The sequence below is a fragment of the Pinus tabuliformis genome, chromosome 4_1 (genome assembly GCF_031772625.1).
Source record: "Pinus tabuliformis cultivar Carrire ecotype Pingquan chromosome 4_1, CPIR1, whole genome shotgun sequence".
NCBI classification, from domain to species: domain Eukaryota; kingdom Viridiplantae; phylum Streptophyta; class Pinopsida; order Pinales; family Pinaceae; genus Pinus; species Pinus tabuliformis.
Window position 1 is genome coordinate 205,132,256 of NC_142303.1, and position 17,637 is coordinate 205,149,892.

Genomic DNA, 17,637 nt, shown 5'->3' on the forward strand with positions numbered 1-17,637 from the left:
TATAAAATATGTTTCAGTTGTTTCTCTTTATTGTTGTGGAGTTCTGGGTTCTGGTTTGGGTTCTGGTTATTGATTTCTGGTGACAGTATTCTGAATGATCAGATTGATGGGTTGATGGTTGGTTAAAAAGGTGATTGGTTGATGCAGATATATATTTGATGATTTAATGATGTTGTTGATGGATCGAGTCTGAAAATTTATGAAACGTGGTCCCTGGAAGAAAAGAGAAGGTCATAGCCATCTGTAGGTTGGTGCCTACGTACTAGCGAACATATCAGCTAGTACAAGAGCTAGGGGGTTGTATCTCCCTTCCAGGAGAAGCTAGAGAATGAGAGAAGGTTGTAATCTTCTACAAGTAGAAGCCTACGTACTAGTATAAGTCTGCACCAGTACAAAAATTGTAAACATATTTTCTTATTATTAAAAGAAGATAGAGATGATAGTAGCAGGTGGTTTTCACCCACATTGGGTTTCCACCTTATATCTTGGTGTTCTTGTGTGTTGCTTATGTGTGATGCTCTATTCTACTGCTACTGCACTGTCTAATGAATTCTTGATATACTGGTTAAAGTTCAATGCATGATAAATTGGGTAAATCAAAAGATGTCCACATATATGCTGGTTGCCTTATGTACAGTCGCCTATACATGCTAGTTCACTTAACTGAAGTAGTGTATACCAATCTGTTTTTAAAATTAAATTATTGATCTGATAATACTGATTCACCCCCCCTCTCAGTATTATTTCCAACAATTAGTATCAGAGTAGGTCCTTCAGAAGAAGCTTGATTGCTTGAAGAAAGTTTCATCATCACGAGTAATCAAGAAAGTAGGGGATCCATCAGACCACCAATCATTAATGGGAGAAACTTTATTTATTGGAAGATAAGAACCACAGCCTATATTCAATCACTTGGAATAGATGTCTGGGAAATTTTGGAAGGAGGATACACATTTCCATAAGCAATTCCTATAGATACTGCAGGTAAAAAGAAATATGAAACCAATGCCAAAGTTGTCAATACATTATTGGGAAGTCTGTCAGAATCAGATTTTGTCAAAGTTATGAAGATCAAATCAACCAAACAAATATGGGACAAAATCGTTCTAAGCTATGAAGGAGACTCTCAGGTAAAACGTGCTAAACTACAAACTCTCAAAATTCAATATGAAACTCTTAACATGCACAATGATGAAAGTATAGCTAGTTACTTCTTATGTATAGATGAGGTTGTTAATTTCATGAAGAATCTTGGTGAAGAGATAAAGGAAGTTACCATAGTTGAGAAATTTTTAAGATCCTTGTCTGCTAAATTTGAATCAAAAGTATCTGCCATAGAAGAAAAATAGGATCTACAGACTATTACTATGACCCAGCTTCACGGAACCTTAACTTCCTTTGAGATGAGGAAAGGAGGCCCATCAGATATGAGGGAAGACACATTTAAAGCTTCAGCAAAAGGAAAAGAAGAACTCAATGAATTAGGACATATTTCAGAAGAAGAATATGAAGAAAACTTTGTTAAGAAGCTTCAACGGGGTTCCGGAAGATTCAGAGGTAAACTACCTTTGAAATGTTTTGCCTATGGTAGAGTCGGTCATTATGTTTCCAAATGTCATCATAAAGATAAATATGATAAAGGGAAGGAATCTGCAAAATGGAATAGAAAACAAAGTGTAAGTAAAAAGAGCTACTATAGTCATGAAGATAGCAATGGTTTCTCAAATAGTGATGAAGATGAAAATAGTAATGACTATAGACTTCTGATGGCTTATGAAGATGATAATTTTTGGGATTCTTTAGATGAAGAAGATCTTTATGAAGAAGTCTCTAAACCCAAAATCTATTTAGAAGAAAAGAATATGATTATAGATACCTTCTACATACCAACTTGCTGAAAGAGAGAAACACAATGAAAAACTACAATGTGAAATTGTGGGTCTAAGAAAGGATCTTGAGAAAACAAAAGCTCTCAATCTGAGATTTGTTAAAGTATCAGAAACTTTAAATGAAATTATAAAAGTGCAGCATTCTGCTCTGATAAAGACAGGTCTTAGATATACTGAAGAAGCATCCCAATCACATAAGTCGTCAATCTCCACTAAAAGCTATCTTGATGTAGCAAAGAACAATGAACAGTATGGCAATCGTCAAGAAAGGCATAAAGTAGATCATCAGGTAAATTAGGCTCCATTTACTTCAAGGATGAACAAAAGCCACAACCAACCTTAGGTAAATCATACTGAATTTGCTTCGAAGTTGAATAGAAACTACAATAACCAGGTCAATAGATTCGATAATCACAGGAACTTCTTTAATGGTCAATGTTTTTCATGTCACAAATTTGGACACAAAGCTACTCAATGTGTTGCTTACAAGACCATCATGACTAGAGAAGCACAAAATTGAAGGAATGTGACAGGGATCAAGAAAAGTTCCTACAATAATGTTTATCTTCTTGAAAATGAAATAGAATGCTCAATCTGTAACAACTTCGGCCATTAAGTGTTTGGTCCCTATAATACTAGTGATTACCCCATTACTATTGTAGTTGTATCCCTTATTAATATTGTTGTGCCCCTATTGTTCCCATATTGTTATTACTGTGCCCCATAGAATCCCTCTATTGTTATTTTTGTGCCTTTATATTATTATTGTTAGGTCGGCTGGGTTATATTGTGACTCCTTAGACTCCTATATATAGAAAGGAGGTTTTGTCATTTGAATCATCAAGGAATCATTCATTTGTGTAATGTAAAGGAGGTTTCCCCCTCAAAGAGGCTAAATTCTAAGGCGTTGATTTATCTTTTCTATGTTTTTGTGAGCTAGTTTCATAGCATTTGGTATCAGAGTTTTTGGATTCTAGGGTTTTGCTGCTCCAAATAGGTCATCGCGGTATTTTCATTATAACCTTTTTTTGCAATGTTTCAGAAGCGAAAAAAAAAAAACCATTTGATATGAAATCGCACTAAACGTCGGGTCCAAATTTCACATCTTTTTGCGCTATATTTGCAGAGATATGATCTGAGGAAGTTGGTCTTTTTGCAGACTTCTGAATTACATTTTGAACAGGTGACCTGGGGAAAATCATCATAACTTTTTCTCTGAGCATCAGATTGGAATTTCATAAGAATTTACAGGAAGAGGATGGATTGTAGTTTCTTGTGTATATTTTTTAGAGCCAAAGGTCGAAATAGGGACACGTGGCATGTCGTACAAGTTCGCTCTACTGAACTAGTCTATAATCAGGTCATTGTGGGAGATTTCGCATAACTCTTCCTTGGAGAATCCAATTTGGATCAGGATGGTGGCATTGGAAAGAGGACATAGAGGGCTACTAAAAATCGCAATTTCAAAACGGGATGATCCACAATTACACAGATACATCAGAGGCAATATCGAGTTCCTACAAAGTGAAAAAAGGTGTGTATATTTTTTTAAATTCTTGCTTAAGCTTGGTTTGAAAAATTATTTTGAAGGAATTCAAAGGGCATAGTAGAGAATTATTATCGGTAATTGATTCCCTGAGGAAAGAGAATGCAAACACCTAGTAAGCAACCTGAAAGCTCTAGCATGACTCATGAAGAAGAGGAAGAAATTCTACATGATATATCAAAATTACAAGACCAATTGCAACAAATGTCACTCTCACAAAAGCTAACAGAAGCTAAGATAAATGGCGTGGAAGCTAAGATGAATGGCATGGAAGCTAATATGGAAAATTTGAATATAGATTTGAACACAAATTTGAAGACAGGCATGGCAGATTTGAAGACAGATTTGACAAATTTTCTACAAGAAATACTTACTAATGGTGAAAGGGTAGTAAAGGAAACTCATGATGCGAAAAAAAAGAAATGTTAATCATGATTTCATAGACTCTAATGTTGGACTGAAGACCCACCATATTCCAAAAATAGATATGAGGAAGTTTGATGGCAAGGATCCTACAACATGGATATTACAGATGGAGCAATTTTTCGATCTCAATAATGTGCAAAACACACAAAAGGTATGTATTGAAACTTTATATTTGGAACCAAATCAGTTGTATGGTATCAATGGCTTTGCTCTCGTAAAAAAATTATCACTTGGGCAATTTTTATGGAAGAATTGATAGCACATTATGAGGATACAAAAAGAAACACTTTTTTTAGCCAATTGATAAGTCTCAAACAAAATGGTTCAATAATGGAGCACATTGAGGAGTTCCAAAAATTGAACATAAGGGTAAAAAATATTCCAGAGGAGCATAGGATTGATGTGTTCATAGGGACTTTAAAGGATAATATCCAACATGATATTTGTGTTTGGGAACCTGATTCATTAGAGAAGTCATTCAAGTTAGTAAGAGAAATGGAAAGCAAAATTATGGCAACCAGGAAGCATACCACTCACAACTATAAAGATTGAAGTGTTGTTGCCCCTAGTCTTCCACAACCTATAAGGTTGACACCACAAAAATTGGAAGAAAAAATAGCAAAAGGGCTTTGTTACAGTTGTGATAGCAAATACACTAGAGGTCATAAGTGTGCTGAGAATAAATTATTCTACATAGATTGTGAAGAGGAAGACGAAAAGGAGAAAGAAAGGTCAAAAGAAGAGGATATACTCCAGGAAAAAAGCCTAGATAAAGAAGAAATGAATATGACCATATCTTGTAATGCATTAGCTAGAATTACCATTGCTCAAACCATCAAGATAGAAGGACAAATCAAGAAGAAAAAGGTAATAGTGTTGATTGATTCAGGAAGTACACACAATTTTATTCATTATAAGGTAGCAAAATAATTGAATTTCTTCCTATATCCAACATTGGAGTGTGAAGTGATGGTTGCAAATGGAGGAACAATAAATTTCTTTGGAAAGTGCCATAATATCAAGCTATCCGTGGGAGAATATGTATTGACTAGCCCAATGCTTTCCATTCCAATGGGAGGTGTTGATGTTGTACTAGGAGTCCAATGGCTACAACCCTTGGGTACAATAGCTTTTAATTTTCAAGAACTTTTCATGAAATTTTCTGTGGAAGGAAATGAAGTTGAATTAAGGGGTATTGCAGGGAAACTGGGAAAGATAATCAGCTCTAATGGTATGACAAAGCTTCTAGAAAAGGAACAAAGAAATGTAATTGCACAATTATGTTCGCTAGATGTTTCCACATCGAAATCATCTATTTCTCCAGATCTCCAAAAAGTCTTGGAAAATCATTATAAGGTATTTGAGACTCCCAAAGGTCTCCCACCTATTCGTGATCATGATCATGTTATTTGTCTAATTCCAGGAAGTGTTCCGCCAAACATCAGGCCGTACAGATATCCCTATGCCCAAAAGAGTGAAATTGAACGTATGGTTGCAGAAATGCTAGAGGCTGGTATAATTCAACCTAGTCAAAGTTCTTTCTTTGCTCCAGTAGTATTGGTGCACAAGAAGGATGGATCATGGTGCATGTGTCCGGATTATAGGGAGCTCAAAAAGCTCACTGTTAAAGAAAATTTTCCCATTCATCTCATTGATGAATTACTGAATGAATTGCATGGATCAATTTACTTCACAAACTTGGATCTTCATTCTGGATATCATCAAATCAAAATGATAACTGAAGACATTCTGAAAACAGTGTTTAGAACTCATGAGGATCATTATGAATTTTTGGTCATGCCTTTTGGCCTTACCAATGCACCTTCTACATTTCAAGATTTGATGAATTCCATTTTCAAACCCTTCCTTAGAAAATTTGTGTTAGTATTTTTTGATGATATACTAATCTACAACAAGTCTTGGAAGGATCATGTTTAACATGTTGACAAGGTGATACAACTATTGGAGGAGAAACAATTATATGCAAAAAGATCCAAATGTTTCTTTGGAGTACAAGCGGTGGAATATTTGGGTCACATTGTATCTCATGAAGGAGTTAAGGTAGACCCTAGCAAAATTAAAGTCATTAAGGAATGGAAAATCCCCACATCCATAATGCATCTGCGAGGGTTTCTCGGGTTGACAGGGTATTATCACAGGTTTGTTAAGAATTATCAGAGAATAGAAGCACCTCTAACAACATTATTGAAGAAAGATGCATTTTCATGGACTCCAGAAGCAACAAAGGCCTTCGAACATCTTAAAGAGGCAATGTGCCAAGCACCTGTCTTCGCTACACCAGACTTCACAAAAACCTTTATTATGGAATGTGATGCTTCATGAAATGGAATTGGTGCTATTTTGATGCAAGAAGAAAGACCCATTGATTTTGAAAGTCGTCCAATCAAGGGAAAGTTTTTACACAAAGCTATTTATGAGAAGGAAATGTTGCCGATACTACATGCACTTAAGAAATGGCAACCCTACCTAATGGGAAGACACTTCAAGGCAAAACAGATCATGATAGCCTTAAATACTTTTTAGAACAAAGATTATCCTTTGAAGAGCAACAAAAGTGGGTCACAAAGATGTTGGGCTATGACTTTGAAATCATCTACAAAAAAGGGAAGAAAAATGTGGTGGTAGATGCACTCTCAAGAAAGGATGAGGATGTGGAAGCATTGTTGTGCGCCATTTCTATTATCCAACCAGATTGGATAAACGAAGCAAGGGAGGAATGGAAGAATGATGAAGAAGTGTGGGCACTTATTCGAAAGTTACAACAAGATTCCAGTACATCTGATACATTTAGCTGGCAAAATGATTCGTTTTGGTACAAAGATCACTTATACCTCTGTAATAATTCCCAACCCAAGCAAAATATTCTTATGGAATTGCACACTTCTCCCTTAGGAAGGCACTCAGGATTTTTAAAAACTTACCATAGGATTAAGAAGGAATTTTTTTGGGATGGCCTTAAATCGAACATTCAAAAGTTTGTGGCAGAATGTTTGGTTTACCGACAAAATAAAGTTGAAACGATTAAGATCCCGGGTCTATTACAACCTTTATCCATTCCAAGCCAATGTTGGTAGGAGGCTTCAATGGATTTTATCCCAGGTTTACCCAAGTATGAGGGAAAGAGTGTCATCATGGTGGTAGTTGACAAACTTACCAAGTATGCACACTTTTGTGCATTATCACATCCATTTAAAGCTAGTACAATTTCTACTACATTTATGGAAACAATTCAAAAGCTACATGGAAACCCAAAGATTATTGTAAGTAACAGAGATCCCATTTTCACTAGAAATTTTTGGACAAAATTACTTTCTTGTCTCGGTACTCATTTAGCTCATAGCTCATCTTATCATCCTCAATCTGATGGGAAAACTGATATAGTGAACAAATGTTTGGAAGGATATCTTCGTTGCTTTGTATCTGATAAACAAACACAATGGGTCAAATGGTTGCCTCTGGCTGAATGGTGGTATAACATGTCCTTCCATACAGCAACAAAAATAACCCCATTTATGGCACTTTATGGATATCAGCCACCATCTATCACATCATATTTAAAAGAAAATTCTAAGGTTCAAGCAGTGGAACATCACATCGAGCATCAACAACAAGTCCTCCAACTCTTAAAGGATAACCTCATGTTGGCACATAATAGAATGAAACAACAAGCAGATCAACATCACAGCGAAAGAAGTTTTGATGTAGGTGATTGGGTATTCCTACGGCTACAACCATATAAACAAATGTCCCTCAAGTAAGCTAAGAAGGATAATAAATTATCACCAAAGTATTATGGTCCATACAAGGTGTTGCAAAAGATTGGTACTATGGCATACAAATTGGAGCTTCCTGTAGCTTCTCGAGTGCACCCAGTTTTCCATGTTTCATGTTTAAAGAAGGTTATAGGTGACAAGCTCCTAGTTCAAACAATATTTCCAGAACTTGATGAGGAAGGAAAAATTATATTGGAACTGGAAATAGTCATAGAAACAAGAACTCTACAACTACGAAATCGATCAATTTTGGAGTATCTCATCAAGTAGATGAACTTATCCGCTGAAGATTCTACATGGGAGGATGAGAATTTTATACAGAAGCATCCAGAACTACTCAAGCATTGAGGACAACACTTTTTTGAAGGCGAGGGGCATGTTAGGTCCCTATAATACTAGTGATTACCCCATTACTATTGTATTTTTATCCCTTATTAATATTGGTGTGCCCCTATTGTCCCCATGTTGTTGTTATTGTGCCCCATAGAATCCCTCTATTGTTATTTTTGTGCCTTTATATTATTATTGTTAGGTCGGCTGTGTTATATTATGACTCCTTAGACTCCTATATATAGAAAGGAGGTTTTTTCATTTGAATCATCAAGGAATCATTCATTTGTGTAATGTAAAGGAGGTTGCCCACTCGAAGAGGCTGGATTCTAAGGTGTTGATCTATCTTTTCTATCTTTTTTTGAGCTGGTTTCATAACATGAAGAATTTGAATGCAGGAGTAAATTTCGGCAAATATCTCAAAAGGAGAAAACTCCATTAAATCCCAAAATATGGAGAAAGAAAGAACCACAAATAAAAATATGTGGTATAGCCTTGTATGCAGAGGGACAAGAAAATCAGTGGTACATCGACAGTGGATGCTCAAAACACATGACAGGTGACAAATAAAAACTTCACTCATAGAATGCCTTAGAAAAGGAAAAGAATGTCTCATTTGGAAATGACACTCCTGCTATCGTAAAAGATAAAGGATCTATTTTATTGATTGAAAAGGTTAAAGTTGGGAATGTTATGTATGTTGATGGTCTAAAACATAACCTGTTAAATGTCATTCAAATGTGTGATCAAGGAAATGAAGTGGTATTTCGATCAAACGGATGTGTTGTTCATGAGCTTGATACATGAGAAACCGTTATCAAAGGTACAAGAAATCCAAACAACTTATACATACTCAAGGGAGGACAACAACTTATCTAAGCAAAAATGATGAAAACTAGCTACGGCACAGAAGATTGGGGAATCTAAGCTTTTCTCAAATAAGAAAAGCATGCAGATTCCAAGATCTTCGTGATCTTCCCAATATCAACATTCTTGAAAATTCAATATGCAAATCATGTCAATTCGGTAAGCAAACTAGATCTCACTTCATTGAAAAAGAAGGGTCGGCTAGTAAGCCTATTGAACTTGTTCATACTGATTTATGTGGACCATCAAGGAAATGGTCACCTCGTGGAGAAGAATACTTTATATTGTTCATTGACGATTTTTCTAGAATGTGTTGGATAGGTCTTCTAAAGCATAAAGATGAAGCATTTGAAAAGTAAAAGCCTTCAAAGCTTTGGTTGAAAATGAATCAGATCACAAAATCAAATGCCTCAGATCCGATCGAGGAGTGGAATTTACTTCGGATGAGTTCTTTGAATTTTGTGAACAACATGGAATAAAAAGGTAGTTCTCCACCACAAGGAATCCTCAACAAAATGGAGTGGTAGAAAGAATGAACAGAATTGTTCAGCAAATGGCTCGAGCTATGCTAGATTAATCTGGAACTCCCGCAACCTTCTGGGGTGAAGTTGCATTCACTGCCATCACTATTCTCAACCAAGCAAATTTTCGGGTAAACAGCACTCAAACTCCACATGAACTTTGGTATCACAAGACTCCTACTATAAAATACTTCAAAGTTTTTGGAAGCAAATGTTACATCAAAAGGACTGATGAAAAACTTGGTAATTTTGAACTGAGAGCAGATGAAGGTTTTCTTCTTAACTACTCTTCTTGAAGTAAAGGATATAAATGTTATGATAAAATACCTGGGAAAATTATTGAAACTATTGATGTTATGGTTGATGAAGCATGCAAGAATCCAAAACAGATAAAAACTGAAGATTATGACAATGAAGAAGATGAGGATCATTTTCCCTCATCAAATCACACTAATTCTGAAGAAGAAACCAATGAAGTAGTAGAAGAAGAGATAACAGTAGAAGAAAAGAGTCCGTCCAGGTATGTTCAGAAAAATCTTCCAGAAACTCAAATTTTAATGGAAAAAGTGGCAAGTGTGCATACAAGAAAAACTATTGCGGAAGCCTCAAGCTATCTAGCATTACTATCTTCCACCGAACCTCAAAATGTAAATTAAGCATACAAAGATGAATGTTGGGTCAAGGCCATGAATGAAGAACTTGATCAAACTGAAAAGAATAATACTTGGGAATTAGTTCCTAGACCTCATGATAAGAATATCATAGGAACTAAATGGATATTCAAAAACAACCTGAACAAAAATGGAGAAGTTATTAGAAACAAGGGCAGACTTGTTTGTAAAGGATATGCTCAACAAGAAGGTATATATTTTGAAGAAACTTTTGTACCTGTTGCTAGACTTGAAGCCATAAGAATGTTTCTTGCTCTTTCTAGTTTTCAGAAATTCAAAGTATACCAAATGGATGTAAAATCTGCCTTTCTTAATGGAGACTTAGAAGAAGAAGTCTATATTGAACAACCAGAAGTATTCATTCTTGGAAATGATGAAAAACTCGTATGCAAACTCAGAAAGGCTCTCTATGGTCTAAAACAGGCTCCAAGGGACTGGTATTACTGTCTTGACAAATATTTCCACCAATAGGGTTTTTCAAAGGGGTCAGCAGATAGAAATCTATATACAAAGATGGACACTAATAAATTGCTAATAATTTTTGTGTATGTTGATGATATCACTTTTGGTAGCAATGAAGAATCCATGAGGCAGAATTTTGCTTCAGTAATGCAGCAAGAATTTGAAATGTCCTTGGTTGGTGAGCTTACCTATTTTCTTGGTCTACAAGTTCGACAAAATAAAGATGGTATTCTTCTCTCACAAACCAAATAACTCAAACAGATCGTGAAAAAGTATGGCATGGAATATTCTAAACTTGTATATACCCCAATGGTAATAGGATGCAATCTTAGCTCAAATGATGGATCAACAATAGTACATCAACCAACTTACAGATCCATGATTGGAAGCCTGCTTTATCTAATAGATACCCGACCTGACATCATGCATGCAGTGGTAATAGTTGGAAGATTCCAAGAAAATCCAAAGGAATAATAGCTTCAGGCAGTCAAAAGGATTTTCAAATATATTCAAGGAACAAAAAACTTTGGTTTATGGTATCCTAGAGATACAGATCTTACACTTCATGCATATACAGATGCAGATTGGGAAGGAAGTGTTGATGACAGAAAAAGCACTAGTGGTGGTGCATTCTATATGGGTTCTAGGTTAGTGTTATGGTTCATTAAGAAACAAAGTTCAATTGCATTATCTACAGATGAATCAGAATACGTGGCTACTGCATCTGGTTGCACACAACTACTTTGGATGATGCAAACCTTGCAAGACATTCAGATCACATGTAGTCCACCCATCTCCATTCTATGTGATAATACAAGTGCCATTAGTATTTCAAAGAATCCAGTCATGCACTCCAAGACCAAGCACATACCCATAAAATATCATTTTCTACATGAACAAGTGCTTGAACAAAAGGTCAAATTGGAGTATGTTCCCTCCAAAGAACAAGTTGCTAATATATTCACTAAACCACTACCTAGAGAAATATTTGAATATCTCAGACAAAATCTGGGAGTAGTTGTTACATCAGCCTGCTATTAAATCCTATTTTTTCAAAGAAAGGTGGTTATACGTCAGTTTCATAAAGCGTAGTCACATACATATGCGGGTTTCTATGGGCATAGTCACGTATATGTTGGTTTGAAGAAAAGCAGTGGGCCAGACTCAGGAAAAAATGGGTTTGCTATGGTTCTGTCGATTATATGCTCTGTTTGATAATGGTTTCACTCTGCTGATAACATGTGGAAATATATTGGTCCTCATAAGGTTGTTGATAACTTGATGTATATCTGATTGATGATGATGCTTTGATATCTCTTACTGACATATGCAATGATCAAATCTAATAGTAAATAGGTGGAATAGGTTCAGGGGGAGAACATGGTATGCTTCTAATAAAGCATTGTTGGCATTATGTCTAGAAGCTTTTGGTACCTAATGAGTTCTTACTTTATGATGATAGGTTGATCCTCACATATGTTGACTATCATGGTTGATGGTATGGGATGTTCGCTAGTGATGATATAATGAATGTTCTTGTGGAGATATCATGCAGTTCTTGATAAAAATGTCTATGGTGTTTTCACATACATATGATATGATTTTGTGCTACCGCTTGGAGATATGACATATGCTTAGATGATTCATGGAAGGTTATGATAAGGGAATGAAGTAATTTGATCTTTATCAAGAGGATGAGTTGATATATGCTGACATACTTTGACAGAGGCTGATGATATTTTGGGAACTAATAATGGACACGTAGAGGTTTCTGGTGTGGATGCTGATTGACAGATGCTATTGATGATAGTTGTTGATGACTATCATGGTATTGTTTTAGATATTTGGTCTCTGTTATATATGTCATGTATATCATTTAATGTAAAGGTCATGAAAATACCTAATTTGTAACCCCACTATGCATGGGATGGATGATGTATTGTTTCTTGTTTTGATCATGTATAAACATTTGGTATATCCCCATTTGGTTTGGTGGATGAGTCAACTTTGGTATATGCCCACATGGTTGGGAGATGGATGTATGTATGAGTCATTGGTGATAGGAAGGTCATTAGTATAGAGTCATGTTATTCTTTTAGAACATCTTTTTGCAGACCTTACTTGTGCTCAAGGGGGGCATGGACTCGATCATGGGAGCTCAATCAACACACTTCAGCATATCAGAGAATTCAGCATGTACTCAGGGGGAGAATGACCCTTTTCCCTTGATGTCAAAGGGGGAGAGTGACTTGGTAGTTACTTGGTGTGGTTGCTGCCATCAAGTCCAAAGGGGGTGATTGTTGGAATTATGATACAGGTATTGTCCTTGATGGCAACTCACTCTGATGAAAGATCAAGGTATAGCAGGTAAACAAAAAAGAATTACAGATCAGTCTTCACAGGATGAAGACAGAAAGGTATATGCAGATTCACCATTGACCAAGCTGCGTATACACACAGGTTCACTGTATACAAGTCGCATATACGTACACACACACTTTCACGGAAGGAAAAGCGTGTATACCTTGGAAAACTAAGTTTCTTTTTGGTCCGAAGTATTTGGTCCATGGTATTTTGATCCATGGTATTCGTTCAAAGTATCTGGTCCAAGGTATTGACCCTAGGTATTTGGTCCAAGGTATTGGTCCTAAATGGTTTTGGTCCATGGTATTGAGAAAGGCCTAAAACTATAAAAGGAGGAGAAAATAATTAGGCCAAGGTGTGCAAGTATTGAATATCTGATGAAGTGTGAGATCTAGTATGTAGGTTATTGGGTTATGGTGCATTCCTAGATCCGAACCAAGGATGAACCTTAGCTGATGATGAGGGATCAGATATAATGATGGATTGGGATCTTAAGGCACAAAATCAACTATCATTATGTGTTTTTTCTCATGTATATTCTAGATCTGAATATTGACGCATATATTATTCTGTAAATGATATGATTTGGGCATAACTAAAGTCTGGAATAGTTGCATAACTTTGAATTTATATTTATAGATGTATACGCTGGTTGGCTTTGAGAAAAGCATGTGTACACGCATGTTCGACACATGGAAGTAGCGTATACCTAATAAAATATGTTTCAGTTGTTTCTCTTTACTGTTGTAGAGTTCTGGGTTCTAGTTTGGGTTCTGGTTACTATATTTTGGTGACAGTATTCTGAATGATCAGATTGATGGGTTGATGGTTGGTTCAAAAGGTGATTGGTTGATGCAGATATATATTTGATGATTGAATGATGTTGTTGATGGATCTAGTCTGAAAATTTATGAAATGTAGTCCCTGGAAGAAAAGATAAGGTCATAGCATTCTGTAGGTCAGTGCCTACATACTAGAAAAAATATCGGCTAGTAAAAGAGATAGGGGGTTGTTGCTCCCTTCTAGGAGAAGCTAGAGAACGAGAGAAGGTTATAACCTTCTACAAGTAGAAGCCTGCGTATTGGTATAAGTCTGCACCAGTACAAAAATTATAAACAAATTTTCTTATTATTAAAAGAAGACAGAGACGACAACAGCAGGTGGTTTTCACCCACATTGGGTTTCCACCTTATATTTTGGTGTTCATGTGTATTTCTTATGTGTGATGCTTTATTCTTCTTTTACTACACTGTCTAATGAATTCCTGATATACTGGTTAAAGTTCAATGCATGATAAATTGTGTAAATCAAAAGATCTCTGCATTGGTTTCCTTAAGTACAGTCGTGTATACATGCTAGTTCACTTAACAAAAGTAGTGTATACCAATCTGTTTTGAAAATTAAATTATTGATTTGATAATACTGATTCACCCCCCCTCTCAGTATTATTTCCAACAATAATACTGATTAACCCCCCCTCTCTTGGCGTCAGGTGTTTGGGTAATTTTCCCACTGCTAAGTAATTCGCGACATCTACGTACCACAATGTTTTCATGGTTACAGTAAACAGGTGCTCATCGGAGAACTAGTCTTCTACCGCCACTGTGTTTTCTGTTCTTGGCACATGTGAGAGGAAGTCTACCACCAGATTTTCCTTTCCTAGTCGATCCTTGATCGTTATGTCAAATTCCTGCAAAAGGATTAACCATCGTGTCACTCTTCCATTCGTAATAGGTTTATTAGCTAAATATTTGATAGCAGAGTGATCAGTATACAAGACCATAGGGTATCCTATTATATAGTGTTTGAATTTGTTAATAACATAGATTACAGCTAGAAACTCTTTCTCAGTCACTGTGTAATTCAACTCAGTAGGAGTTAAGTTTTTGCTGATGTAGTATATCGCATAGGGTTTCTTGTCTTCTTCTTGGCCAAGAACTACTCCAATGGCCGTATCTGATGCATCAGATGAAATTTGGAATGGTAAATCCCAGTTCGGGCCCCGTAGTACTGGGGCTGTTGATACTAGCCATTTTAATTCTGCAAAGGCAATGTCACATTTGTCAGTCCATATAAAATCGATATTTCCTGTAAAAGCATATAATGGTGCAGCAATTTGGGAGAATTTTTTATAAATCTCCGATAATATCCAAAAAATCCCAAAAGACGATGTACCTCTATTTGAGTGCAGGGAGAAGCTAGTAAGAGGATTACCTTAAATTTTACTGGATCTATGTGAATTCTAGCTGCTGAGATGTAATGACCTAGGATCAGGCCTTCTGTCATCATCATGTGGCATTTATCGTGGCTTAAGCAGAGCCTAGTAGCAATGCATCTTTCCAGGACTTTCTCCAGTGTCTGTAATGCCTGCTTGAAGTCATCTCCATAGGGTGTAAAATTGTCCATGTACACCTCTAATCCCTCATTTATCAAGTCTGCAAAATACTAAGTATGGCTCTCTAGAATGTAGCTAGTGCATTGCACAGTTCGAAAGGTAATACCCTGTAAGAAAATGTCCCCCAGGGGCAGGTGAAGGTAGCCTTATCTTGGTCTCTAGGGGAAATTTCGATTTGGTTGTAGCCACTGAAGCCATCCAGGAAAGAGAAGAATTTTTTACCTGCCAATGTTTCTAGAACCTGGTCGATGAATGGAAGGGGAAAATGATCTTTTTGCATTTCTTTGTTAAGCTCTCTATAATTGACACACATATGCCATTTCCCATTCTTTTTAGGAACCACAACTAATGGAGAAACCCATTTGCGATCAAATATAGGATAGATGAAATTTACATCTAGCAGTTTCTATAGTTCGTATTTAACAACATCCTTTAGGTGAGGGTTTAATCTTCATTGAATAGGTCTCGCATCTTTTTCAGTGTAGATGTGGTGTATACATAATTGGGGGTCAATCCCTTTCATATCTGGGTAATCCCAAGCGAAAGCCCCTTTATATTTCCAAGGGATTTGAATAAGATTATGTTGTTGGTCATCACTCAAGTTTTTGTTGATGTTAAGGACTTTCCTTGGCTCAATTTCAATAGGTTTGCTATTATGGACAATTGTTGTTGGTATTGTTTGATCATTGATATCTTTTAAGGGATCTTTTTCAATTTTTTTATCAAGGACTGCTTCAATCATGTGACATTTTAGATTAGATATGATAGATGGGTGGTTAATGTAAGTGTTAATAATATCATCTTCTATTTGGTTCTTAAATTCAAGAGCATCTATTACACTTAGTGGTGATCGAATATTTTCGGTTAAATATGTTACAAGTTGCTTCCTATTTTTTATTATGGTTAGGCTTGGTTGAGCTAGAGGGTATAAAGCTAGGTTCTTCACATCATTTCCTGTGGCTATAGTCATACTACCTGTTCGACAACTTATATAAGCATCGGTAGTCGCTAGCCAAGGTCTTCCTAATATTAGAGGATATCCATCTAGCTGGTTTCTAGGATTAATAATCAAGAAATCCACTGGGTACTCCCAAGAATCTACACATACCATTATATCCTGTAATATCCCTTCTGGTTTAATAACTGAATGGTCAGCAAGTTCCAGCAAGGTCGTAGTTATATCTAAGGCTGTGATTCCAAGCCTCTGACAGGTTGTTGTTATGAGAATATTAATGGATGCCCCTAGATCGACTAATGCATTGGGAAAGGAGCATCCATTTATTTGTATTGTGACAATAGGGTTTCCTAGGTCTTCATATTTCACCGTTATCTCTCTACCTAATAATAAATTAGACAAAGTTTCGACTACGTGGACAGTTGTTATTACCTTTATTTTCCTCGTAGGCTTTTCGTACACAATTCCTTAATGGCTTTTGCATAGATTGGAATGTCCTGAATAGCCTAGAGGAGGGGTATTTTTAAACAAAGTTTTTTTAATTCTCCCGGGAGATCGAAGTCAGGATATTCAATTGGGAGAGGTATAATTAATATTTCTAGGAATGGTAGAGAAGAGGTAATAGTCTGTTCATGGCTTTTCTACTTGACTGTATTCTCCCTTTGAGGTGTTTGTTCTACAGGTAGTGGTTCTTCCAATTGCATATTTTTATCATCCTCTGGCGTGATTGTCTAGAGCTCAATTAGAGTTCATTGCATTCTCTCAACTTGGTTTTTGGATCCAGACCTTCAATAATTTGTACCGATTGGACTAGTCTATTGTTAGGATTTAGGTTGGGCTGGGCTGGGAGTTGTGGTCATAGATTGGGTTGAGGATTCTGTTGCAATGTGTAAGGTGCTAGCAGCATAGGTTGAGGTAGGCGGACTGTCTGTACTAGTTGGTTCGTGGGTCTTTTCCAGCTTGATTGCCAGTTTTGGTTTTGTGATGTGGAGGGGGACCATTGAGATGGATATGGGTTGTTCTACCAGAATGATGGAAAGTAAGAGGAATTTGGCCAAGTATTGTTTGGATTTGACTGATTGGACCAAGGTGGCATAGAGAATGCTTGTGGCGACCAATTAGGAAAAGGTGGCTGGTTCTGCCATGTAGCTCCTATGTATTGCTGAGAATTATATTGTGAAGGCTGAAAAAATGAAGATGGGTTGGTAGGCATATCTATTTTTTGTGCTTGCCATTGGCGACACTGGTTTAACAGGTAGATTGGTTCCACTTCTTCCTCTACCTCATTGAAGAACACTTTTAATCCTGGGAATGATGGGCAATTTTCTGTGGCATGTTCTTTATTGCATATGGCATAGGTCTGTACCATATTCAGTGGGCATTCTTTATGACTATGTTTATTTCTACATTAAGGGCA